At 38.4% G+C, this 25706-nt stretch overlaps 1 protein-coding gene across 6 annotated transcripts in view; it reads right to left on the reverse strand.

Annotated features, from left to right (window-relative positions):
* The window catches only part of LOC143213078 (uncharacterized), an 832749-nt gene that overhangs the window by 720653 nt on the left and 86390 nt on the right, over positions 1-25706 (reverse strand). The window lies entirely within an intron of this gene.

Here is a 25706-nt window from a genome sequence, read left to right on the forward strand (position 1 = left end):
TCTGCATTTAATTAAAATTAAATGTTAATGCACATTTTACTAACTATATGTGTTCCATGTTCGGTACTCGTTACTCAGTGTGTTATGCACACAGACATCGCAACAATTAGTAATCACATAGATAATTAATTTCTACTAAGCAAATTCTTTCTTGTCACACAGTGTATGTGAAGTTCCATGATCGTTCAAAGAATAAAATGCTGAAATATCTCGGATTGGTTCGGAGTGAACAATGGCCTGTTTGAAAGTTAACTAACTCGTTGACAAATCGATAACGGGGGACACGGAGAGCGGCGTGAAAACAATAGAGCAGTCATTCTTTATGCGAGCATTTCTCGTTGTAACACGCACGAAGAAATCCATATCGGATTATCGAGTTGTCATTCCTGCTGCGAGCTCACCGGAAACTGATGATAACGCGGGGGGGTCAGGGAATGGATCTCCACCGAATTACACCAATTTCCTCGGGCCTAGGCGCAGCCGTCTGGTTATCGGGGGAGTGCGATCGACTGCCGCGATGCAACGGGATCAATTGAAATCGGCTTGAAATCCTATTACTTGCCAATACTAGAAAACACGGTGACCCGGTCATTTCAGCATTTATTCCGAGGAATTTCCAATTTTCTCCCTGGATTCCGGACAATAAGACGCCATTCCTATGTATCCGTCACATTGTATACGTTAGCGGTTTCCTGATCGATTATTTTATCTAGGAGGCAGTCGTGATACAATGTGACCTGGAACTTTGCAATTACTTCTTCAATGAATAAATCGTTCCCGATTTCATATTGCATTCTAATGGAAAAACGATTTTCACGTGCATTATACAGGGTGTTCCAAAAATGTACTTCCTTGAAGGGGATGATTCCTCAGGTGATTTGCAGTAACTTTTTCCCTTGCGAGAATGTTCTCCGTCGCCCCGTTAAGGAGTTATTAACGAAAAACCACGGACCAATCAGAGCGCGGTGGGCGGTGTCTGGTCGGCCAATCCCAATGCCTCTGATTGGTCCGTGTTTTTCGCTAATAACTCCGAAACGAGACCGCGCAGGACATTTTCGCAAAGGAAAAAGATATTTAAAATGACCTCAGGAATCACCTCTGCCAAGGATGTACATTTTTCTGAAAAACGTTATAAATTCTTCTTTAAAGAAATATTTTATAATTATAAAGAAATAAATTTGGTATGAATTAGCAATCGTCTCATTTTCCAATGTATAAGTTCTTCGGTTTCTCATGAATTAAAAAGGTTTCATTCGGGAAAAAATCTCTCGTTCACCCACTATTATATAAAATTACATCGTAACAGAATCTTCATGAATTTTATATTTCAGAGGAATCTCCAGCTCTGAGAAATCCCACTCCGCGCACAGCACATTGACTTCTAGAAGAGAGGCTGTTACTTGAGAATTTCTAAAGATTTTGAGGCAAAAAAATTACTGAAAGTTGTGCAATAGGTATGTATGATTTTAAACGAGGTACTCGTCTTAAAAAATTCATTAATTCGTTCTTTTTTTGCCCTTTAAAAATATCTTTTTTGCAATTTGTGATCAAATAAATTTTCTGGCAGCAGCTTCTGTTTAATATTTAATATTTAGTTATTGTATTATATTGATCAGAGTTAAGTCATTATTTGCAAAAATTTGACGTTTGCAATATCGGGCACTAGCAAACTGTTTACAACAATTTTTTATATGTATAATACAGGGTGGGCTATTTCAAACAGGTCATTTAAATATCTCCGTTGCTATTAAGAAATGAAAAAGTGCATCAGATGAAACTTACTTGATTCATGGGGTCTGTTATCTGATGCCATTCATTCTTTTTAGTGGTGGGGAGGGGGGAGGGGTGGTAGAGGAGATATGAAAGTCTTGTCTTTTTAAAATAAAAGTATTCTTCATACAGTGAAAAATGTTTTTGCGTGTCATCTTTAGTGTTCGAGTTCTGACGATAAATTTTTGCCTTTTATTCTCTCTGCAAATTGAAATCTAGAGGTGACAAATCTGATGAACGCGTCGGCCAATCATTACTTTCAATCCAGTGATCTCCCGTTGTATCGAAAAATTACCGACACCGGATTATAGGCTGTCGGACCAAGCAAGATTAATCCGATACATTTTTTTCCCTATCATGAACAGGAAGCGCGATATTCCGATGACCTGTTTTAAATGCTTCACTGCATACAGGGTGTCCTATTTGAAGCTTCGCACGCAATCATTTTCTACACTTAACTTGTTTAAAAGAATTTGTTTTATACAAAACTTACTGTGCTTCGGAATGGACATTTTATGGTGGTCTCAAATTTTTTCTAGATAGACGTGCTTCAAAGAAATCAAGGTGATCTTTTTGTACGAAATTCATTGGCCCGTCATTCAAGATCATTTATTACCTGTTGGAACTTGCCTTCGAACTGTATGCTTTTATATGTATAGGTAAGCGCATAGCCCGAGACGAATTCACTGATCTAAACACTCTCGTTTACCAAGGTAATTTAGTGCTGTTAAAATTTTTACAATGAGCAATCACTTGGCGAATAATTGCGTGCAAAACTTCTATAAAATCATACTTACAGCCAATCGGCCAAGGCTACAAAACGGAACTTTTTCTTCCTGAGCAATGTCCCGTTTTGGTAATTTCAATTACTGCCACTGACACAATTCCGTTTGCCGTAACAACACCGCTGATGGTTACACTCCTCCAACATTCATAACCTCGTGAATATTTTAAGCCGTGTCCACGCTGACGCTACAACGTGCAGATTTTAGTTAATGTTGCATGTATTTTGAACATGCCGCCGCATTTACCGAATAGAAGAAGGGATTTATACATAACACGACATAACTCGAAAATTGTTTGACCGACTAAACCTTTGCACTCGGTTGTCCCCTCTGAGGCAGCACTAAAAATTGCTGCATCTTTATTCAAAATATTGTTTAGATTATATTGAACGTTCTTCTCTCTTGTTTAGTCATAATCAAAAGTCTTTCATTGAAAAATTCCCATTCCTATAAAATTTCATGGTTTTCGCAATTTCAACGTCAATGTGGCACGTCTTCCCCTTATTCGATTAACCTCATCTTTTGCAGGAATTATTTTCTTACCCAATGTCACAATTTCAGGGGCGGGGGCCGTGAAAAGAATTCCGCAAAGAAATGTCACCAGGTATAGCTAAGGTCCACCATACTGTACACCCCGAAAGCTGCGTTCTCCAAGAGACTGCTTCGTAAATCGATTTTTCCAAATGTTCCACAGTAGGATGCCGTTCGAAAAACGACATTATCCAGGTCATCCGCAGCATGATCATGAACGGGGTCGCTGGAGGAGGAAGCTGGCGCACAAACGGGCCACAAATTAACAACACTGAAATCGAAGGAATTCCCCGAGTCATGGTAACATCGACATCATTATTGTCGGCATTGCGCTCCGCAAGGTCGGTCTCTGGGAAGCTTGGAATTTTCATTCCGTCATAGATTGCAGGGCAACCTACTGCAACCAACAGCGACCGCATACGCGGCGGGGCTGCAGACGTTCACGTGCGAGATGATGCACAGATATTGCCTATCCAGCCGTTCCAAGAGGGCCGTGTTGCGGTCTGCGCAAGAATAGGAGCGAAGAGTAACAACCGTCTCTCCAGGTTAACTGGTGGATTCTCAAATCGGGACATTCGGGTACAGCGGAAACGGTTTTTCCATATTTTTTTCTGTCTCTCTCTCTCTTTCTCGCTGGACGACACCACTGTGGGGTATTTGACCCGAAAAAGTGGAAAAAACTATTGTAGCGTTATTTATAGGTTCAAGGTTATAATATTATATATCGTTGGATTCGTCTTAAGATCAGCTACAACATTATGAAATCCAAAATACATTTTAGTATTTAAAAAATAAAATTTACCTCAATTTTTTGAAAAAAAAATTTTTTTTTTAACTTTTACATATTGAAATTTGTAGACGACTAAATACTGTTCCTCTTTTGTTCGAAACATTTTTTCCTCAGATTATCGAGAACCCATGAAAGACCGTGGCGATAGTGGAATATTTGCACCGAAAAGCTGAAAAGAATTATTTTTACACATAAATTATATTGAAATGATGTAAATTATTATATTTTATGCAAAATATGTGAATCTCGAAACTTTTTAGTAAATAATTATTGTTTAACAAATGCAAAAAAAAATTTTATTTACCTATAGTTAAAAATTGCTATTTTTAAAATAATTTTAGTGAAAATTTCATTGCAATATCTCTACTGGTTCTAAAGTTATAACAAAATGGGTCACGATTTTCCAATCCAGACCAGCCGTAGCAATCGTAGCCAAACATGCAGGCGTACGCGAAACGCTGCTAAACGCTTAATACTAAATTAGCTATAAAATTTGAATCCGAACATATCCGGAATCAAAATTTGTTGGCTTATAATCACAAATCTTTACCGAATGTAATGACACCAAAAAGAGCACTCAATAAAGCTTTATACTATAACAAAATTGTCAATAAAGTTTTGTAATTTTTGAAAAGCTAACAGAATGATTGGTAATATTCAAATATTAATAACTATACTAATTTAGATGATAACAAAATAAAATCTATGCGAAAGTGCTCTGTATACCTACCTGAACAACTTTTGTAATACAAGAATTTACAGAATTTTCCTTCAAACACTTGAAAATAGCCAATGAACAGACGCTGTCTTAGAGAGTTTAAGAACGCCAAGCGCGCCTTAAAATCTCTCGACTTTCGATGAAGTTTACTACTTCACGGGTGTACAAATAGAAAAAATAATATTGCAGCCTTATTCTTCAGACCTTTAACTACAACGAACAACAAAAATTTTATGCCATACGTAAAAATTTAGAAATCGAATTTTTTCCACTTTTTCGGGTCAAATACCCCACAGTGCGCCGCCACAGTGGGCTCGATTGAAAAAGTACGCGACATTTTTGAATAACTCTTAAACCACTGAAGATATTGCAATGAAATTTCAACTGAATATATAAAAAAATAATTCCTTTTCAATGATGTTTAACATAATATATTTCACATTTTTTTAAACCGGTTTTATTAATTTAAAACAGCTTTATAAATTATTTATTCTATAATGTATTTAATATTTTCGCTATTTAATGCAAATAGATACAATGTTTAAGTTTTACATTCTTGAGAAAAATTTGTTAAGGCCGAAAATATTGCAATTTTTACCAGTTTTGATCGTTTATAATTCGTAAACCAATTAACCAATTTCAATGAAATTTTCAGAGCATAACATTCATAACAGTTGAAAAAACACATTTTTAAAAATTTTCGTTATTGGCACAGCTAAAAAAGTAGTAAAAATCAATTTTTATTATTGTTTTACAAAATTCCGACCAAAATAAATTTTTTCAACTTATTTATTAGACGTCATTTACTAAACTAATTCTTCTAGCCTTACAGAGAAATTGAAGTCGTTTGGTCCATTCATAGAAAAGTTATTCTGATTTAAAGTGTGTGAAATCAGTCATGCTCCTTACTGTATATGAAGTTCTAAAAATAAAATATAATTGTTATATATTAACTTGCTTGATGTATTATATTAAATAATATGAACAGAAAACGTATAAAACTGAAAATAATATCGGAATCACAGCACTGCTCAGGCTGATAGTTCTGCTCTGACTGACAATAATTCTGTTTCAATCCTTTGCGTCGACAAAACAAAACATTTAAAAAGAAATTTAAAAAGATTTGAATATCGATGCGCGTAAACAATTACAATGTAACTTATGCACTGTCGAAAAGAATTCGTCGAACTCAACGCAGTCAAAATATCAGAGATAAAAGACTGACTTGTTTACTGCAAAATATAAATTAATATTAAATAAAAATATAATATAAATATTCCACACAGTTCTGTCAGACTTTCAGAGGTTGCATACTTGACGAATTCAGAGCGTAGCTCGCGTCCGAGCGCGGACAAGATAACGCGACGCGGATGTCTTCAGACAATAATATCTTGAAAAAGGACTCGAAGGAGGAAATCATTTTTGTCACATTACATAGAGGAAGGTTCACTGAAAAGATCCTTACTTGTTAAAAACTGGGATCTCCTGGAACTTGAAAGATCACGCATGTCAAAGATACAAATTTTCAACGATTATTTTCATTTTGCTCAGTATTTTTAAAAAATATGTTATATATCATAATTGTCAATGAAAAGTATGATTTCTTATCAATAAAGTGTGCATTTTGATGTAGAAAAAACTTCAGGGCAAGAAGTTCATCACAGTTATCAGGACACTTTAAGAATGAACAGCCAAATTACGTAGGGAAAACCGATATTCCTAAACTGTCTAACTTCATGCGTGTATCACAACTAGAACTGCTGTTGTATTTGATTAATTTTATCATTTTCGTGGTAGGTGGACATTTAGAAATCGATATCAATTGAAAAAATATCAAAATTAGAAAGTTGATTTTTTCGCAAAATGTCGCGTACTTCTTCAATCGAGCCCACTGTGGTGCCGCCCGGTATGCTTTCCTCGAACGAAATTTTCTATATCGACGCACGAAAGCGATCGGACTGTAAGTAATTTTCGTCGATCCAGATCAGCCGCAGAACTCCATGTGATAATCGGCGGCATTTGGTTTTACGCCAATTGGATCAGGGATACCCGGCTGGCTCCAACCGCGACGTGATTCGCGGATTATACGATTTCAACTTGACCGATTTGTTTTTGTAAACGGGCATCGAGTATTAAGAGGGGAAACCCGGCGTGACAGCGGCTTTTTTCCAGTGGTTTTAGCAAATTTCGACGGAGGACATCAACGTGAGCCGTAAATACGATTTTTATTATTTTTCCGGACTATAGCTCGTTCTAAACGATTCCTGTAGATTTTCAGGAGGAAATTCCAGAAATCCAAACTTCAACGTTAGAAATTCGATGGTTCAGAAGTTATGCTTGTTTAAAGTTGAGCGATTTTAAGCGTTTTTGAGCCTCGGTACTCAGCCTCGCGTGCTGCCACCTATCGGCGGACCTGTGAAACACGTTTAAAATCGCTTCTAGTTCCAACTTCTAGTTTAATCTATTTTCGTAACTTGTACAGACTCCAAAGAAATTATTTTTTACTGTAAAAATATGACGGAAAGTTACTTTACATTCAAAATCTCACGAGATATGGAATTTTATGGGATATCATTTGTTATTTCTAGTACTAATTAAAGAATTTGTTTCAATGTTGATCCACGCTGCGGCCAGCGCCTCTCTTAATTGACTTTTATTCGATATTTCAAATTTTCGGCCAAATAAAAAAGTTTTAAAAAATGCCTTTTTTATTTTTGCATGTAATTTTGTAAATTATTATTTTTAATTAAATAATTAAATTATTATTTTGTAAATTATTATTAGATTTCGTAAAGCAATGCTTCTAATTGATTATAAAAAATCAGTTCGTTTGGTAGAATTATAAAAAAGTTATTTCATGTAGAGGGCGTACGAATACTTTTTACACCCACTGTATATTTATTACGATAATTATCAGTAGATACGATTCATTTTTTAAGGAATTTTAGTGAATGTTTTCACTATAAGCTCTCCCAAAAACACATTTCTATCGGTTTGATAGTTTTAGATTTATGATCGAATGAAAAAGGGGTGACACGTTTTTTACACGTCTGTAAAATCAACAATTTTTAAGATACCGAAAAATGCTTTGAGAGTGATTCGTTCATCATAGGTCCATATCCCATATTCCCCTGATCAGGTGATTCTGAGTATATTCTCCAGCGTCCGAGATTAACGAAAACACGTGAAACAGTTTCAACAGATTCGCAATTACCAGTGTCGTACTAATTCAATATAATTAGCCGGGTAAACTGCCTCCGATCTTGCCGCTCCTTTTTTTCCCTGGAAAGTTTGCATTTTTATTTGTTTCGAGCACCTATTGTCGACATCAGGGTCGCCTTATTTCCATATTTATCATTCTACCGGCAAGTTTCCCCCCTTAACTTCGTAGCAAGCTTGAAAACTTTTTCCCTCCGCACGAGAGGGAACGTCTACATGGAAACTGCCATTCTATTTTGTTCCAACAACGAGAAAATTAAAGTCGACTCACATAGAACGTGTTGGGGGAAGGTTGATTTTCTTCATGGCTACAATGATTAGCATTCCTACCTTTGTCTTTAATAATTTTCATTGATGAAAAGGACAATTAAAATTCATTGTACATGTCCTCAGTTTGTGACCTTGAATGGCCTTGAGTAATTATAGTCACCGTCTTCCTAACGAAAGGGACTATCATCGTAGATGTTCGAAAAGGGGTGGTCCCTTAAAAAAAATGAAGGTGACCTTGAATGACCTTCAGTAATTATAGTCATTGAATTCCTAACAAAACAGACTATCAACGTAGGTGTTTAACACTAACATACCACTTAAATGACTGCTTTTTCATTTTCTATCTTTTAATCATCAAAATCATGAAGATGCTTCCATTAGAAATTATTAAATGTTTTTATCAAATGATTTCTCTTCGTTCAAGCGCACCAATTGTTATAAAAATTGCAAGAAATTAAAATAAATTCAGCATGGTCATTTTTATAGAACAATGTATAGCATTTTATAAATATATTTTTACATACATATACACATGTACAATGCCCTATGAATCAAGGTCATTCAAGGTCACTGCGGTCAAGGTCAACTGCGGGCGGCCTGTTTTAGGTGACTCACCCTGTATATTCCTGCAGATTACAGACTTTCCTTCCGAATAGAAATTGTAAGAAACAGAAATTTTTGTTTATCACTATTTATAAACATTGTCAGCGGCATCGCGCGAGCGATATTTAACGTGGAAGTTACTTGCAACATTCTGTGTGTAATTAAACGTGCGTACACTCGTGCCGGTTATGTTTTGTAATTGCTTTTAACTATAATTCGCAATATAATTAAGGGAACTCGGCGGCGAGCAGTGAACACAGTTGTAATTTAATTCGTTGGAAGTTTGCGTCAGTATGCTTTCATTGTAGAACAGTCTGAAGAAAACTTTGCTCGTTAGCGCGTGTTCAAATTAAAAGCGTTACATTTTATTCGTATTCAAACGTTAGCGAGATGCTACCTACCGTTGTCAATAACTTTATCCCTTAGCAACCATGTTTCGATCCTTTATCGTCGACGAACCTGGGTCGGAATCTCGTACTCTTTTAATTAGGTGGACGTTTAATCGTGATGTAATAGCGAAACAAACTCTCGGGAAAATTGTAACGGGATAAGATAATTCCGAAGTTTGGAAGAATCACTATCACGACGCTAAGTAGCTACCCCTTCGAGGAACGTAATAAATGAACCTTGCGCTCGGAGACTCGAAAATCTTCAGGACTAATGAAAATACTTCCCTCAGGATGAACCGAGAGGAAGAGGGGAGATGGAAAATTGATTGCCAGCGTTCGTTTTAAAGCGAGGAAGAGTTCAAGTTCGAATGAGCCTTGAAAATTGTTGCAACTTAATGAGATACCGAAATAATAAGCGAGCTAGTGAATTATTTACAAGTTTTCCAATAAGTCCCAGCGAGGTGGATACTAACGTGGGATTTACTTCCCTATTTCTTGAAAATATTTATTTATATTTATTTATTTTAATTATTACTTATTTTCTTACATTTATCTGTTTTAATTATGCCAATTATTAGTTATATTATTCATTTATTTAGATTCATTCACACAACACAAACATACCACATTTTAATGATTAAAAAAGAATATATAAAAAAACTTTTTAGAAACCACGATTATATTAAAATTCACTAAAAAGGAGAAAATAATTTTTTTAGACATTAGTGACTATAAATAAAAGTGTGGGCAGCTAAATTATATTGACGTAGTCTTCGTGCGCTAATGCCTAAAAATTATTTTCTCCTTTTCAGTGCACTTTAATATAAGCGTGGTTTTTAAAAAGTGTTTTACTTTTTAGTGTTTTTGAAATGGAACGCAAGATATAGTAATACTGGTATGATATAGTAAGATATAGAAACGCAAGATATATGGAAATACGCGAGATAGAATGAGGGGATGACTCGGAGGGACGACGCCACTATGGACCAAACCGACGAAATCTGTGTCAAAATCAAAGAACTTTCGATAGAAATGACATAGAGCGATGCAATTTTTTTAAAATGAAAGCTGAATCTTTGCAGAACATGGGATAATTATGAAGACTGTGGTACGAACGTTTTTTAACCTTGAAAGAATTCGTTAAACTTGCACAATTTCAAGAAAATTGTGGTTTTTCCAATACCACGCGCCAAAAAAAATTTTTTTTACCAGAAACAAGGTTAAAAAACGTTCGTACCACAATCTCCATAATTATCCCATGTTCTGCAAAGTTTCAGTTTTCATTAAAAAAAAATTTCATCGCTCTATCTCATTTCTTTCGAAAGTTCTTTGATTTTAACACAGATTTCGTCGGTTTGGTCCATAGTGGCGACGTCTCTTGATGTCTCTTGAGTCTGAAATTGCCCGAAATGGAACTGAATGAACGGAACACCAACACTGACTGAGCTCCTTCGGTGCGAAGTGTGCCAGTGGAGTGAGGGTGAGTTGGAGTGGGACCGCGTAGTGGAGTAGGGAGCGTTGGCGCGCGGAGTGGGGATCGCTGAACGCGATCACGCACTACCGAGCGTCGCGTGACGAGGCGTGACGGTTAATATTAACATTTTTTTTTCTCCTGAACGCACAGTTTTTTTACAATTTGTTTTTGATATTGCATTGTCATCCAGTTCTGAGCTATGTTTAAAGTTTCAAGTCTCTAGCTCATCGGGAAGTGGTTTAAAATTCGATTACAAGATTTGACGCATACAACAACAACAACGACAACTCTGTATACGAAAGCAAAATCAGCTGTGACACGATAAAACCCTTCTGGTTCCGTTATTATTGTTCAATCCCTTTGCCACAAATTCGGTTTACACGTTACAATTGCAACTAAGCATCTCCCGCGCCATTAAACAATATTATCAAATCATTTGATTAAATAATCGAGGTTACAAAAGTCGGATTCATCGGTGGTGTTGCAAGAACATACGAACACTAGTTGCATAACGAAAGCTTTCCAGTACAAAGCGTGCATTTAGCACCGCTCGATGGTCGTATTTCATTGCATACATTGCAGTTCATACAGTTCCACAAAAAAAAAAGAAAGACAAGCTATTGCTCGGCATAGGAAAGGCTCTTCTGTTATGTGGAACATAGAAAATTTAGGTATTATCAGAGTCGAAGCGAGAGTTTCGCACAATCGTGAACAGAGCAGAGGGAGCGTGAAAGTTTGGTAAGGGCGTGGTGAGCGAGGGGTGGGGGTTGGAAGAGGCGGGGTCCGATTTTCACGTTACTTTTTATCGCAATTAGCCAGGCATTCGTTACTGGCCACTTATTTTTTGTATCCGTGATCATTCGAAAGACTCGTCGACGTCACTTGACCCCCTTGTTGCACCGCAACAATTCTCTCGCAAGGAACGAAGGAAGCCAGAAAAATAGGGATTAAAATTGTAGAACGTCAAATGAAAAGCTTTCCAGGTGAAAAGGGGTCAGCATGCTAACGAAAAAGTGCAAGAGAACCGGCGAAAGAGAGGAGACGCGAGAGAGAGGGGAAGACAGAGAGAGAGAGAGAGAGAGAGAGAGAGAGAGAGAGAGAGAGAGAGAGAGAGAAAGAGGTAGAGGGGAGGGGAGAGCTCTGACGGAATGAGCGCAAATGTTTGCCTAAGCTGATTCAGTTGTTCCTGCTAAGCGAGTAATACAAGGTCCTCTTCTTCCTATTTTCGTCCATTTTTTACTCTGTCCGTGTATAAGGGATGGAAGAAAAGGGTTGAAACATTTTTTTCTAGCACGGTCTACTTTTTAAGAGGCGAAGATTCGTCTTGAAGATTTGTACACGGGAAACGCGGAAAACCTAATCGAACAATTATTCCAACAATATTTTGAATTTCAACAATATCTATTTCAACGAAAATGTTGAATATTTATTCGTGGTGTTCCAATTACTAGACCAATTGTTATTCATTCTGATATAGCTAACGAATGCTCATATATTTTTATATTACATGATTGTTGAATTATTTTAAAGCAATTATTCAGATTATTAATTGAAAGAATTTAATTATATGAATCAGATAATTCTGAGTAAATAAAATGTACTTTCTCTCAGTGATTCTATAGTTGATTAATTTTCTATTTGTTGTGATAAATGAAAAGAAAATATTGAAGTTATACAACCCAATATTTAATATCTATTTTTATCTGTCGAACGTAATCATATTACGGTAATTTTTTAATTTATTAACTGCGTCTTTCATTGTAAACAGAGTAATTGCTCAATAATAAATTATGCAGGAAATAAATATTTATCGTACACTGTGAGAAATGTATACAGAATTTACTTATAAATTATGCAGGAATTAAATATTGATCGTACATTGTGAGGAATGAATAATTATATCTTGCTTTTTCAAATTAATTAATTCGTTGGACTTCGTCAATTATGGAGATTTGCGTCAGTATAACGGCGCGTGGACGTATTGAATTGTGCAATTAAATACTGATATCTTTAGATAACAAAATGGAAATGCGGAGCTCGGCGCAGATTCCACATTTCTTTATAGAAAAATTCAAAGGAGCTGAAATTAAAAAAATTTCCATTTCCTTCACCAGAGGCTTCGATTCTACCAGTCCAATTTTATACTTTTCCAATGATCTCCCCGCGCCATGAATGCATTGACCCTCAGCCCATCAAAAATTTTCCGCTGCCATCAGCAGATCCAACTTTTATAGCGAAGCTACTTCAGAACCACATCACTTTTCCCGGAAGGAAAAATTAAAAATGTTCGAAAAATTTACTTTGATTCTATGGAGGCTCTTATTCCTCACTGAATATAAAATGGCACATTGTTCAATTATTGTTACTTACAGATTATACAATTGCAGAAATTATAAACAATGTTATTACTAATTGTAGATGTGTTTTGCATTATTTCTTTAAGTGAACACATACATATAATGATGTTCAACGCTCTGATGCGACGGCGGAGGCTGGGTCCATTTTGACCCAGAGTGTGAAAATCGTTTCGGCATTAGAAATTCTGCTGTTACCTACAAAACTAAATTTTTTAAAATTGATAAATGGGGCAGAAAGTCCCCATTAATTCCTTAGTAAATTTTTTAATGTTTTATTACGAATTATAAAGCAACTTTGCTAATTGTCAAACAAAATCAACGTTTCGATCCTGGTTTGGATCTTCTTCAAGATTTATTTGAATCGCGTCTGTAAATTAAATATGTTATAGTAATTTTGAAAAAAAACAGAAATATTGAATGGTTGAATGTAAGAAAATAAATTTATGATAAATGTTACATGTTTATGATTAATGTGTCAATTACATGAGACAATTAGCAAAGTTGCTTTATAATTCGTAATAAACGATCGAACCGTTGCCCAGTGGTCCCAAATCGCGAAAAACCTGCCATAACCTCTAAACGTACTTGAACGCACCCAAAAATTCGTACTCGGACGTTTTCGGGGTCGCTGATTACGAATATGAAGTTTAAATTCCAAAAAACAAAATGGCGGATCCAATATTTCGGACATATACATTAAAAAATGGTTAGGTCTGCTTGGAAAATGATCTTTTTGGTGTCTTTGGGGTCACTGATTACGAATATGAACTCGAAAATTTGAAAACCAAAATGGCCGATTAAAATATAGACAACAATTCGCATTAAATGTGTTTTGAGAGGTTGATAGGTAAAAATGTATAAATGACAAACAAAATTGCACTTTGTATATCAAGAATTAGTATAATTGTAAATTATGTACATAAGATTTAATCATCCGAATCGTTTTTCATTACTAAAAGTTGTAAAATCGCATTTTAAAATCCATAGAAATGGAACAAAGATTACCCTCGCATGAGCAAATAGGAGACTATTGGAGATTGGTTTTTATAAATTTTCAAAGATAAATGTATTAACAACACGTCAGAAAAGGAATTTTGGTGGGACAACGTGGGATTTTTTTTTTATGTCTACGTTTCTACAATGCGCTCATCAAGTTTTTACCTTCTACGTTCCCCAAAGAATATTGCCATCGTGTAACGTAATGACTAACAATTTTTGCGATACAAAAACAGGTAAAGATTCTACTTACTTCCGGGAACAGCATCCGTTTTACAGAATTGAAATTGATGCACTATTTTCAAAGTTACGCACTTCAGAAGAGGGCGTTCAATTTCCTACTAATGCGCGCGACAAATGCTCATCAAACGAAGGCTAACTTTGAACTGACTGCAGAACCGTACCATAAACTTTTACCTTTTTCCTTGGTGGCACATTCAGTGGTCATAACATCATTTTCGAGGTTTTGGCGTGTTTTCGGGATTTGGGACCACTGTGCGTCGCGCCGAAAAAAATTAAAAAATTAATTATCAGCAAATACGATCGATAGAAGAAACATATTTAATTCCTTAGTTAACTGAATAGTCGAGGTTTAAATGATTGTGGAATATTGCCGAGAGTTTCATATTTTTATTTCGAGCATCTAAATGCAGAGTAGGAGCCATTGTGCTTCTGATCGTTCCTCGCGTCTCCAAGACGAGCGCAGCCCCAGAGAACTTTCGTCTGCGAGCGTCTCTTTCGCATTGACCCATAGAGGATAAGGGGGGGGGGGGTGGGGGTGAGCGGTTAGAATGATCGTTGAACCGCGAGACACCCAGTATGCATTCTTTTTAATGTTCCGTTCTCTGCCTCCTGCGGCCGCCAGGAAAAGCTGCAGTCAAGTCCTCGCATAATTCAACGACTGCCAGGCCAACCCCGGGCTCGCCAGAGAATTCCATCGTTGAAAGCGCCACGGCTTTTATTATCCTCCGACTGGAGACCGTTGTCAAAGCGGCTCGTGATTTAACAATTTCCCGGGATTTAATCTCTGGCAGCGTCGTCGGCGGACGAACGTGTAACGAGGCTTCGTAAACTGGTATACGCTCGTCGCGCGTCGATATCCCGTCGATGAAAAATCGGCCAGCGGTTTTTGCCCGGGCCGGAAGTTCAAGCTTCATCTCCGCGACTGCCCGCTTAATACAAAAGAGGAATCGATATTAGGGACTGTTTCTGGCTGCGCGCCGCGCCGCCGGCCGCCTGCCAATCGACGTTCGTTACTCCACGCTCTCGCCCCCCACCCCCTCCCCGAAATTTCTATTAAACGTTAATTAACGTCGCTCCCAGCCTCCCACGTAGCCGAATATTAAAAAAGTCCGAGCATGTTTTGGCAGCATTCTCGAACAATCCTATCTGTAATTTATTCCTTTTTCGGATTTCATCGAGTATATGTATATGAATGCATGTATGCATATCCGCCGCGTTTCATTTTTAACGTCGCGGTACGGGAGGTGGGTTGAACTTCACTTCAGGAAACCAAAAAATTTTTAACTCTTTTAAATGTAATCCTGTAGACTTTGAGGAGGAAATGCAGAAACACAAGTTTCAATGTTAGGATTTCACTCGTTCAGAAGTTATAGGTGTTGAAAGTTGAGAACACATTTTTCATTGTGACGGACGTAGAGAAGGATTGGGCTGGACTTCGCTTCAGGAAACCAAAAAATGTTTCATTCTTTTAAATGTAATCCTGCAGACTTTGAGAAGGAAATGCAAAAATACAATTTTCAATGTTAGGATTTCACTGGTTCAGAAGTTATGGGTGTTGAAAGTTGAGAGATTCCAAGCGTTTGCCAGATTGCATTCGTGTGAGTCTCACCGATAGTCGACCCCTCGGACGTCGAGCGTATTTATCGCTTGATAGGTTCCTAGAGCATTCCCCCGGTAATGGGGATATAATTTTACCAGTTCGGATGAAGACTATCGCGACACTTAGGGAGGTGATACTGTATCGAGGAAATCGTCGAACGTGTCGCACACTCACCATTGATGTATCCCCACTCGAATGTCGGGCACATTCTGACGTTGTTTGCAGGTGGGCGCATAGAGAACATATGAAGGTCCTTCCCTTCTTTTTTTTTAATGGAAACAAATATTTTTTATTGCACCACGTAACATAATTTTACAATTTCAGTGACTAGAACCTTTTTATAGATCGTAATTTCCTAATAAAGGAGAAAATTTACGTCTATTGTACGCAGAATCCAAGCAGAATGATTAATTAGTGGTAAGCGGCGCGCGACTGTCACTACAAACCAATATGGCGGCGCCCTTACCTGTCAAAAACACTGAAAAATGCTCAACTTTAAACAAGCATAACGCCTGAATCACTGATCCGGCAGGATCGAAACTTCGATCTGCAGCCGGCCCTGGTACAAATCTACTGGATTACATACCAAATACGTTATAATTTATTGGAGAAAGGCACAAATTTTGAGTCCGGCAAATTATTAGCCTCTGTTTAGAATTTTGATCATCAATCTGGAACGTGGTATTCTTGACAAGAAAGTGTTAACCTACTTATGCGAAACAATCATTTATTTAAGAGATGCGGAAGGTTCAATATGGAGATCGTTTACATCACATACCATGACCTCCATATGTCCTGTACGGGTCCACCTACAAATAAACTATTAACGTGCTCCTAATTCTGCACTGACTGCAAACGACAAGCCACGGATTCAGCCAGAGGAACGAAATTTAACGCGAGCGACAACGTTAACTCGCTGTTCCCGGCGAACAATTTCAAATCGCGCAGGTTCGCTGAAAGAATATTTCATTTGTTTTCGTACAGAATGGCGCGGAACAGATGCCAAAGAAAAAAAAGGGAGTGGGGGGGGGGTAGGTTACAAACGACGCGAAAGATGGTCGGAGTTTGGACGTGGAAACGATGTTGAGGGTAGGGGAAGGGGCGGCGCGGCGCGGCGCGGGGAGGGAGGGGAGGTTGTAACGCGAAGATAACACAAAGAAAGTGAAATGAAAAGGTAGAATGGAGAATGGGGTACGGGAGTGGAGGATCAAATGAAAATGTACACGGACCCGACCGATCTTTGCCGGTCTCGCGTAGGTACACTGTACAACGTTTCACGCGCGGCGCTACAGCATGAAAAAACCTCGCGACAAGATAAAACGTTTTTCGTTCCGAGCTCGCCGCGCCGTTGCCGGTTGCCCTGAAATTTCCTGGGCGAGATACATGTAAAATTTCCGGGGAAATCGTCGATGGAAGTCCGTCGTGTCGCTCACGAATTCACCGGCATTAATTTTGCAAAGTGCTACTTGTGCGCCGTTGCCGCGGCCGAGAGTAAACTTTGCTCCGGCCGTTTATATTTATTTATCGTTATTCCAGATATCGCAGCTGCATTCGAACGCGTACACGTGTCCCGCTTCCCTCTCCGTTTCCATATTCGTTTCCGTTCTCGCCGCTGACCGAAATCGACACGCGACCAGCCGCTTTCGTATTTCGACTCTCGGTCAAATAACGTAATGCCGCATTAACTCAAACGGACTCGACGAACGGACGACGATGCTCGTTGGTTCTTCATATGTACGTACAGTCCCCACACTGGAAATCGTGAAAGCTGACTCGACGGGTGGTTCAAATGCGTTTAGTAACGGGATGAGGATTTTCGCTAAAATTACATTGCAAAGTTTGGCTGAACGTCGTCTTAGCAACCCCCAGAAGTTTTTTACTTTTTAATATGTAGTCCTGTAGATTTTGAGGTGGAAATTCCTGAAATCCAAGCTTCAATGTTGGGAATTCGATGGTTCAGAAGTTATGCGTGTTTAAAGTTGAGAGATTTTAAGCTGCTTTGAGACTCGTTACTCAGCCTCGCGTGCTGCCACCTATCGGCGGACCTGTGAAACACGCTTAAAATCGCTTCTAGTTCTACTTCTCGTTTAATTTACTTTCGTAACTTGTACAGACTCCACTGAAATTATTTTTTACAGTAAAAATGTGACCGAAAGTTACAATACTTTATATGGAATTTTATGGGATATCATTTGCTATTTCTAGCTTGTAATAATTAAAGAATTTGTTTCAATGTTGATCCACGCTGACGGCAGTTCCTCTCTTAATTGACTTTTATTCGATATTCCAAATTCCGTCCATTTTATTTTTCATGTCTGCTAAACGTTGTCTATTTTATTGAAATCCGGTGATTGGCGGCGGTGTTTCAATCACTTTGGGGCAATTTTTATTTATCATATAATTTGATATTTTTATTAAAAAAAATTTAATATTTTTAAATTGAAATTCAAAGATAAAGTTAAGATATTTTTTCGTAGGTCTGTTCAATGATTGTTATGCAATACTGTGCAATTGTTTGGAACCTAACTTAATTTATAGAAAAAGTTGCAGTAATAAAATATTATGATAGGGTAACACAACAGAGTGATAAGAATAGCTGACGTAATAATAACTGTGCTACATGATGCCTAATATGTAGCATGTTTCGTGGGTATTATGTATCTCGTTAATGAAACATTCCATATTACTAGCTTCAACTTTATCAAACATCAAATCTACAATGCCACCTCACATTTGGAATAAATTTTCCGTTCATTCATAAAGCGCATTCTTCTTCGAAAAATTAAAGATTTTATCTTTTTCGGTCCCAATGCAATCAACAGAATGAATCTTGACAGTGGAAGGGAAAAATAGGTCGCTTCTACATGAAAATATAAACCAGGAATAATGAATGAAGCTGCGCCGAACGAGCTTTCATTTTCGAGAAAATTACTTTCTAAAATACTCGAGGGATACGCTCGTTACAATCTTTTTAATGGCTGACACCAATTATTTTTGCGATAATCATACATGTGATAAATACAATTTTATCAATATTAAACGTAGTTACGAAAAAACTGCTTCGCTAATGGCGTGCTAGTTCCAAATACGACAGCAAAATGAGAAATGTATTTTCCGGAAATTAAAGGAAGCTTCGATATATCTCGAAATTGTACGCGTTCGAAAATTCGTCACTTTCGTACAGTTAGATGTTTCGTAACTGTTTCACCGGCGAATGTGTAAAACGTGTAAAAACTTAATTCGGTTCTGCGCGGTTTATTTTCGGGCAGTTTCTGGTCTTTGGAGAGAAAAGTTGTTTTATTTTTATCGTGCTTCGCTGAAAGGAGAAAACGAGCACGAAGGCTGCAACGTTTACGTCTACAACAGTTTACAGCTTGAATTTAATCATGGTTGGATTTTTCTAATTTAACAGAACAAGCTGGCCGACTACTTAATATTCGTTTCCCGGCCTTCGCGGCTCTCCATTAATCTTACTTTAAAATTGTCTTTATTACTCGTATCCTTCACTTCTTCCTCGCTAAAAAATCCAATTTCCGCAACTTCGCAATTGCTCGGCCACTTGGCCAGATAAGGTTATAGGGCAACTGTGATGATTACCGCGGTATCATACTTCGATCACATTTTATTTTAATTTCTTCTTTTTATTCTCATTAAATTGTACAAATTTATTCCGGACAAAATGTTCACTTTTATGTATTTCAATCTCATCGTATCATGCCCAATTTTTAAAAAAGAATTCATCCACCGTGAATTTTCTCAGTTACCTTCAAGACATTCAGCCAATTTGCATTTATATAATATTCATCGTGCGAAACAGTCGTGCTCATTTTGTTTTGATGAAATCTGCTCCGGCAGGTACGCGAGAAATTACGTGCTTAACATTTAGAACAGAAACGCCTCGTTTTCGTTTTTAAGCATCAGAAATTGTAACAGAATAAGTGAAATGTTTCTACAGCTCCCTAGCATTCTTGAAGTTGTTGTTTACGGGATTCTTTGTGTCTTTTTATTACCACGCTTATATTAGCTTGCCGAGTTGTCGTTGTATGCGTCAAATCTTGTAATCGAATTTTAAACCACTTCCCGATGAGTCAGAGACTTGAAACTTTAAACATAGCTCAGATCTGGATGACAACGCAATATTAAAAAACAAATTCTAAAGAAAAACTGTGCATTCAGGAGAAACAAAATTTGAATATTAACCGTCACACCTCGTCGCGCGATGCTCGGTAGTACGTGATCGCGTTCAGCGATCCCCACTCCGCGCGCCAGCGCTCCCTACTCCACTACGCGTTCTCACTCCGACTTATCCCCATTCCACTGATCCATTTCGCACCGAAGGAGCTTAGGCAGTGTGGTGTTTCGTTTATTCAGTTCCATTTTGGGCAATTTCGGACTCCATCAAGAGACGTCGTCTCTCGGAGTCATTCCCTCATTAGTCCAGTCAATGAATGCTCATAAGGGGGGCATAGAGGGAAATGGAAGGATAAAACAGTGACAACAAGTTGTGCGTTTACTTGATATGTCTTTTAAATAATTTTAAAGTTAAAATACACGGTACGTTGTAAATCAAAAATTTCATTTTGTATGTTGGCTTAAGGCTACAGTTAAAATAAAATCAATTGCAAAATTTGTACCGAACAAACAGACAGACAAGAAAGCGAGCTAATAAAAACGTGGTAATTAAGAAAAATTATTGGCAAAAATAACAATAATTGATCAGATCCTTTCAAATTATCATAAATTTTCTACACAGGGCCATTTCAATAGTTTCTGCTCGCCTTTACCCACACGGACCAGTGTACGAAATTTTGTTTTTATTTATTTATTTAACGTAGCTTAAACATCAAAGATCATTAGCAACATGTACGAAATTATTCGCGCAATTTGCAAGTTTCGAACGGTAATATATAATACTTAGCGGCGCTGAATGTACACATTCAGCATAGAATATACATACTTCTCCTTTGATTCCCGAATTGCGCACGGAGGAAAACTTTTGTCCCCCATTGAATATCGCTTTGCCTTGTAGCCACAGACATAATGCTCGAGCGATCGTTGAAGCTCGAATAGCTGGTTCAACATGATTTTGACTAATTAAGTGGCGGTTTGTAAGACACGCTATCCACGCGACCATTACCGCCGTCTATTCGCAGTCACAAATTGCAATCGACTGTGGCATGCGATAACCGGTCTCCATTGTACGGGGAAAAGTATTTCAAGTTTAATTGATGGCACCGTATGGATTAACAAATCATCCCGAGATAACATTCCCGTGCGCGCATACAATGCTGTAATTTTCAAATACGTCTCATCAATATAATTTACAAATTTTCCAGTAAATTGTTACAACTGCGATCGATTTGCATTAGGCGATTCTTCAATCGTACAGTATCTAGCACCCGAAGGAAAATGTTGCTTCGAATGACCTCGGGAACCTCCCACTTCCGGATGTTGAAGGAATTTCGAGACACCCTGTAGAGAGGCGGCGGTTACTATCCAGCGGGTTCAATCGTTTCAAAACGGAGGCAATCGATTTCCCACGACGAGTATTGCGATTGTTTGTCAGTGTACGATATTTGATGAATCCCCGCTGGAAGCTCGTGGATTTTCATCTTCGTTGATGTTTCGCTTTTGAAATTACCAGCGTTCAGTTTAACTCGCGACATTACTAACGCTTCCGCGGATGTGTCACAGTAACTTATTTCCGTCGTTGCTATATCGATCTGAGCTTTTCATTCGGAACAGTTACGCGCTTCTAACCGTGCGTTTAGCATGCATGCATGCATGTGTGCACGCGTGCATGTATATATGTATGCTCGCGATGCAGCATGGTTAGCACTGCTATTAGAATGCCTCGTGGCGTGCATCATAATCGGCTAATGAAACGAGAAAGCGGTTGAGATCCACCGCAGGATTTTCAAACGGATTAAATAAAGGCGTTATCTTGCATTTATACAGGGTGACCCAAATATGTTGTGCTTCCTTGAAATGGCCGATTCCTGAGGTGATTTGGAGCAACTTTTTCCTTTGCGAAAATGCTCTCCGCGGCTTCGTTTAAGAGTTATCAACGAAAAACACGAACCAATCAGAACGCGGTGGGCGGAGTCAACTGGACTGATCCGTGTTTTTCGCTGATAACTCGAAAACGAAGCCTCGGAGAAAATTTTCGTAAAGGAAAAAGTTATTTCAAATCACCTCAGGAATCACCCTTTTGAAGGAAATACATTTTTGGGACATTCGTTTCGATAATAAGCGACAGGATTCGTCTATCATAAGATACGATTTAGTACTATTTTATACATATTTACCTAGGACTAAATTTATTATTATTTTATCATATTTTATAGTACGTTTGTTGGACTAAACTACAAATATGTGGTACTGAAGTCTACACCAGGAAAAGAACAATATATTTAAAAAATTAGGTCGCTTAATGATTAAGCCTTGATTAAGTCTTTTCTGTCCGTATCACGATCACGAGGCGTAGCAGAAGAAAATGATTGAGCAAGCTGAAATATAACCACAAACGGCTAGTACAATTACTATTACTATAGTATTTTTCATTTCGACAACGCAGCAATGAAATTTCCACTCGATCACTTGCAGACACCGTTGCGCAACATTCTACTCATTTACCGCGCTCAAGTCATCCTGTAATTGCAGCAGCAACATTTCAGAGCTCTGCTTACGGAAGTAATGAGGCAATTGGTATGCAAAGTTGCAATTTATCAACGGAAATAATCGTTCGAGCTAATGAAGCTGAGAAGAGTCCGCCTCTCACTGCCATTAAACGTTTCTCTGAGATTTTAAAGATGAAACTGGTTGCGATAACACTGATTTCTATCTCGACTACCCTTATAGATCGTATATTTCTGGCGTTCTCTAATAGGCACTTTTAATTTGAATTATTATCAGAGCTTTAATTGCTCACTTTTAAATTGTGGAGTTAATTGAAAGCGTTTATTATTTCTAGTTACGTTCGTACAATTTGGATATTTTGTTGCATGTTGTAGAATGTGTTGCATATTAATTTTAATTACGTAACCACCACACAAATCTAGCAATAATAAAATTAATTGTACATTATTTTGAGCTGTGACTTTTATTAATTTTTATATTATCATTATATATATATATATATATATATATACATATATTAGACTGCGGGTCTTTATGCTTCTGAAAATTTTTAAACAATGCTAGAATATAAAATTCCACAGAATTTAGTGTTTTTATTTCTTTATAGAAATTATTTAAATATTGGGTTCAGTTAATAATCCTTATTTTAATTATGATCGTTTTGTTGTAAATTCACAAGGAAATCATTTCCTAAAGAAACTGTCAGTGTAAATGCAATTTCAAAGTAGACACGTGATTGTACCACGTGACGACTCGAACCGACTGTCAAGAGTACAGATCCATAGTGAATATCAACCCGAGGGCAACTCTAGCACAGTTTGCTCTCTAATAAGTGCAGCTGTCTTTTTTACACTCGAGAATGAAAATTGTTCTATCTGGACTCGTAGAGTACTAACATAGAGATTGCATTTTTTACGTATACTTATCTCTACTCCTAAAATGTTATCTCGAATTGTAATACTGTTCTCTTAACGTGTAATTGTTTTTGTAAATCGATAAATGTTTAACAGAACAAACCTGAAATTTTACTTTAATTTTTTTCACGGAAATAACTTTGAAAAAAGCAGGTTTTATTTTTTTTACCACAGCACACCACACTAAAAAGTCTGGAAAAATTCGTGAACGATACATATTGAACACGTTTGTGCCGCCTGGATTATCGTTGAGTTTTCGACAATTTTGTTTTTGATTGTTTACAGCCAGGACGATCCACTCGAAAACTCTTCAACCTTCAAAAAGACGTCAAACTTAAGCGAGACACCCTGTATATGAATTCCACAAAAGTGGACCGATGTACGTCGTGTTTGGACTCGTTTTAATCGGGAAAATCTCAACGATCCACCAGTGACGCGTTTGAAGAGGTAAGACAAAACAGATTGATCTTGACTTAAAATAAACAATAAGCAAAAAAGAAAGTGCAATGTAAAATTTGCGTTCGCAATGATCGCTCGGATTACAGCCGATGTCGACGGTCGGTTTCAGCCGGGATGCTAAGCGTCGAATGTCGGGCGGCACAGTAAAAAGGGAAAAACTAATAATAAATTCACCCCCTAACGAGCCCGAGTCGTGGAAGCGTGACAGCGGCTAATACTGCGCGATCGCGCTCGAGCAGGCAAGCGAAGCGTGCCGTGAAATTCTGTTCCGCGCCATGTGCGGGACGACGTGATCTTCGACCGAAGCAACACGGCGCGGCGTGGCGCGGCGTCGAGTATGAGCGGCGTGACCGCGATTATCGAAGAAAGTCGCGCGATCATAATAGAAAGTCGATATGTTTATTGCCGACGGTGGTGTTGGAGCGTCGCGGAACAGTAATTTTCCAACGGCGGTGGGAGGAGTGTGGAGGGAGGGGTGGGGAATCTGGAAAAGGGAACGGTGGAAAGGATCATTAGTCGTGTCGCCGGGTGTGGAAAAGCGCGCGAGGCACGGGCCAACAAACGCGCTCGGCCACGTATTCCGCGTGCAAGCGTGAATAATTTTCCGCGTGTGCGCGTGCCCGGCACGGCAAAATTGTTCGCTGTACACACTGTGTATTGCGACGGTGGAGTCTGCAGGTATATAACGTGCAATTTGCCAAAGCGCAGGGCAAATGGCTCCGGGCGACTTTCATCCTCCCGCAGGGTTTTCGCAGCTCGCGAGACGTGGCCGAGAAAAGGGAGCAGAGAGGGAGAGGAGAGAGGTTGTAGAACGGCGGGAAGCGGGGAGAGGGGAGGGTGTACGGGAGAGAGAGAAAGAGGGAGAAAAATGAGAAGGAGAGCGTGGAGGAAGAGAGGCAATAACGAGAGAGGAGAGTGTAGAGAAAGAAGAACAATAACAAACGAGAGGAGAATGATTAATAAAGAACAATAATGAGAGAGGAGAGCGTGGAGAAAGAAGAACAATAATGAGAGAGGAGAGCGTGAAAAAAGAAGAACAATAATGAGAGAGGAGAGCGTGAAGAAAGAAGAACAGTAATGGTAGAGGAAAATCGTGGAGAAAGAAGAACAATAACGAGAGAGGAGAGCGTGGAGAAAGAAGAACAATAATGAGAGAGGAGAGCGTGAAAAAAGAAGAACAATAATGAGAGAGGAGAGCGTGAAGAAAGAAGAACAGTAATGGCTGAGGAGATCTTGGAGAAAGAAGAACAATAATGAGAGAGGAGAGCGTGAAAAAAGAAGAACAGTAATGGCAGAGGAGAGCGTGGAGAAAGAAGAACAGTAATAGCAGAGGAGAGCGTGGAGAAAGAAGAACAATAATGGGAGAGGATAGCGTGAACAAATAGAGAGGGGAGTATGAAGAAAGAGAGGGAGAAAGGGTGGAATAGTGGATACCGTGGAGAAAGAGAAAGAAATAGTGTGGGAGAGGAGAAGAGGGGGAAGGAGTGCCTGGAGAAGGAGAGGGGATAGCGTGGAGAAAGAGTGGGAGAGATGAGAGCGAGGATCGAGAGAGAGTGCAGCTCGCAGGAAACGGCATTACGAGCCGGAGAGTGTGTAAAGGGTCGCGAGCCGGCCTTCGATTTCGATAGAAAAATATGAAATCCATTTCGTCGTCAAAAACCCGGACCAATCGTGATCCTTTTGAATATCCTGCTCGAGATAAAAGGTATCGGCGGGGGGTGTCTCGTTCAATATGCCTTCGCGGCGAATAGAGTATGCGATCATGGTCGGGGGGATGATTCAACCAATCACGGACAAAATGATTGTGTCTTCTCGGTTCGGGTATGGAGTTTAAAGAGGAATCGAGCTTTGATATAGACTCCTTCTGGATACGTCGGTGTCTCTATGGTCGCTTTTCCACCGTTGCTGCGGGTAATGTTTCCCGATCAGGACTTTCAGCGGACTGTATC

Source organism: Lasioglossum baleicum, chromosome 10 (genome assembly GCF_051020765.1).
Source record: "Lasioglossum baleicum chromosome 10, iyLasBale1, whole genome shotgun sequence".
NCBI lineage: Eukaryota > Metazoa > Arthropoda > Insecta > Hymenoptera > Halictidae > Lasioglossum > Lasioglossum baleicum.